The sequence below is a fragment of the Pseudophryne corroboree genome, chromosome 1 (genome assembly GCF_028390025.1).
Source record: "Pseudophryne corroboree isolate aPseCor3 chromosome 1, aPseCor3.hap2, whole genome shotgun sequence".
In the NCBI taxonomy this organism is placed as follows: Eukaryota; Metazoa; Chordata; class Amphibia; order Anura; family Myobatrachidae; genus Pseudophryne; species Pseudophryne corroboree.
The window spans coordinates 915,795,793-915,798,830 of record NC_086444.1 but is presented as its reverse complement, the minus strand read 5'-3'; the positions used below and the strand labels follow the sequence as shown (position 1 = coordinate 915,798,830).

At 37.2% G+C, this 3,038-nt stretch overlaps 2 pseudogenes; one reads left to right on the top strand and one right to left on the bottom strand.

Annotated features, from left to right (window-relative positions):
- Positions 1-743: 743 nt before the first annotated feature.
- LOC134952150 (5S ribosomal RNA) lies at positions 744-862 on the bottom strand (annotated as a pseudogene).
- Positions 863-2,456: 1,594 nt separating this feature from the next.
- LOC134952139 (5S ribosomal RNA) lies at positions 2,457-2,575 on the top strand (annotated as a pseudogene).
- Positions 2,576-3,038: the final 463 nt, after the last annotated feature.

The following is a 3,038-nucleotide window of genomic DNA, read 5'->3' as shown; positions in this document are numbered from 1 at the left end:
TAGACATTTACGAGGAAGTTTCAAAAGCTTTCGTTATCCCTTGCCTATCGGGGCTTAGTTACTCAGAATGGGTTTATTGGACATTCAAATGGTTTGAGGCTTTTGAGTTGAGCACTATATTTTTAGTTAGTTTAGCGGTCAGGTATCACATATGGAGTGCACGGAGTCAGGTATCTCTAAGAGGCAAAGTCCTTTCCTGTAGAGAGGTGGTGTTCTTTCTTGTTAAATGTCGGTAGTCCTGGTTTGTGTGAGGGATGTTTGGGACTGTACCACAAATAAGGAGAGAAAGGAAGACTCTTTTGTGGGCGCACTCTTTTGTATGTATATATAGCCGTCTCAAAGAAACGAGAAAGTTTAAAAGATATAGTTTTTATTTGTAACAACAATAAAATAGTAGTAGGGTACTTTGTCAATAGAAAGAAAGAAAAAATGGGGGGAAGGGTAGGGGAACATAGAACAGATGTTAGCAGTAAAAATACTGAATGATGGTTCTAGGCTGCCTGGGTTTAGAAATGCCGATTATTATCAAATATAGGCTTGAGAATGCTATATATTCAAATATAAGCCTGAGAAGCACGCTATATGTCCTACATCGGTATGCATGTCAATTGCTGCCTAGTTGAGGTAGATAATGTATCTCTTGTGAGAGAGACTTAAGAAAGGAATAGATGACAATAAAGAAGGCTGAATGAGCAAGATGAATCTGCTGTCAGTGTTAGACGCTGAGCATATCCGTCCAAATGCTTCTACTGAACTGAGTATTCCTCAAGAGTCACCCACTTGAGTACTAACCCAGCCCAACACTGCTTAGCTTCCAAGATCGGAAGGATTCGGGCGTTGCCAGTGTGGTATGAACGTAGAAGGAATATTCAATATCTAATGCTCTAGAATCACTGATGAGAGTTCACGAATGGGGAAGGGAAAGGTAGATGTAGATTGAAGAGGAAAAATAGGGGATCTGCTGCCAATGTTAGACAGGGATAAATACCCCTGAATCAGTGGTGAGAGTCCTGAAAAATAGGGAAAGTCAGGGAAAATAGAAAAGTAGGGCACGGTACAATGAAATATTCCAAAACAGTGACTGTAATTGGATATACCTTTAAATTATGGATGCATAAGGTATTTATAATGGTAATAATCCTAGATGTCAAAGGAGGCTAATTGTACATGAAACAAAGATGTAATTTTAGATCATTAGACACATCCTGGTAAATTGATATCGTGTGTCTCCCAATAGGATATCCTATATCGAGAGATGTAACAAGGTAGCTGATTAATGGCAACAAAATAAAGTGGGTTGCTGTTCTTGTTACAATAATGTCAAAACAGAAAACATGATTAAAATATCTGGAACAGACAATGCTACTATAATCAGTCTCTCCTAATGGATATTGGGAAACAGGGAGAGGGGGGAAGAGAAGAAAAGAAAAGAGATTCAGCGATATAAGAATGAATATGTCAGATTTTATAACTGACCAGGGCTCTGATACTCTGTTCGCTACACAATGTTATATATCATAAAATAATCAACCGTTTATATATCAAAAGCCTAAAATTAACAAGTCTGGACTCCACAGTTTACACTTTACTCTGCCTGCTACCAGTGATTGAATATTTTCTTCATCCCGGGTAATATCCGTGCAATTATATTATATTTCTCACTGGCATTAACTTCTATGTCCATTATATATATTGCCTCATAATATTGATTTACATTAAGTTTATCATAACAGTCCTTTTTGATTCTAAAATAGACTTGTTAATTTTAGGCTTTTGATATATAAACGGTTGATTATTTTATGATATATAACATTGTGTAGCGAACAGAGTATCAGAGCCCTGGTCAGTTATAAAATCTGACATATTCATTCTTATATCGCTGAATCTCTTTTCTTTTCTTCTCTTCCCCCCTCTCCCTGTTTCCCAATATCCATTAGGAGAGACTGATTATAGTAGCATTGTCTGTTCCAGATATTTTAATCATGTTTTCTGTTTTGACATTATTGTAACAAGAACAGCAACCCACTTTATTTTGTTGCCATTAATCAGCTACCTTGTTACATCTCTCGATATAGGATATCCTATTGGGAGACACACGATATCAATTTACCAGGATGTGTCTAATGATCTAAAATTACATCTTTGTTTCATGTACAATTAGCCTCCTTTGACATCTAGGATTATTACCATTATAAATACCTTATGCATCCATAATTTAAAGGTATATCCAATTACAGTCACTGTTTTGGAATATTTCATTGTACCGTGCCCTACTTTTCTATTTTCCCTGACTTTCCCTATTTTTCAGGACTCTCACCACTGATTCAGGGGTATTTATCCCTGTCTAACATTGGCAGCAGATCCCCTATTTTTCCTCTTCAATCTACATCTACCTTTCCCTTCCCCATTCGTGAACTCTCATCAGTGATTCTAAAGCATTAGATATTGAATATTCCTTCTACGTTCATACCACACTGGCAACGCCCGAATCCTTCCGATCTTGGAAGCTAAGCAGTGTTGGGCTGGGTTAGTACTCAAGTGGGTGACTCTTGAGGAATACTCAGTTCAGTAGAAGCATTTGGACGGATATGCTCAGCGTCTAACACTGACAGCAGATTCATCTTGCTCATTCAGCCTTCTTTATTGTCATCTATTCCTTTCTTAAGTCTCTCTCACAAGAGATACATTATCTACCTCAACTAGGCAGCAATTGACATGCATACCGATGTAGGACATATAGCGTGCTTCTCAGGCTTATATTTGAATATATAGCATTCTCAAGCCTATATTTGATAATAATCAGCATTTCTAAACCCAGGCAGCCTAGAACCATCATTCAGTATTTTTACTGCTAACATCTGTTCTATGTTCCCCTACCCTTCCCCCCATTTTTTCTTTCTTTCTATTGACAAAGTACCCTACTACTATTTTATTGTTGTTACAAATAAAAACTATATCTTTTAAACTTTCTCGTTTCTTTGAGACGGCTATATATACATACAAAAGAGTGCGCCCACAAAAGAGTCTTCCTTTCTCTC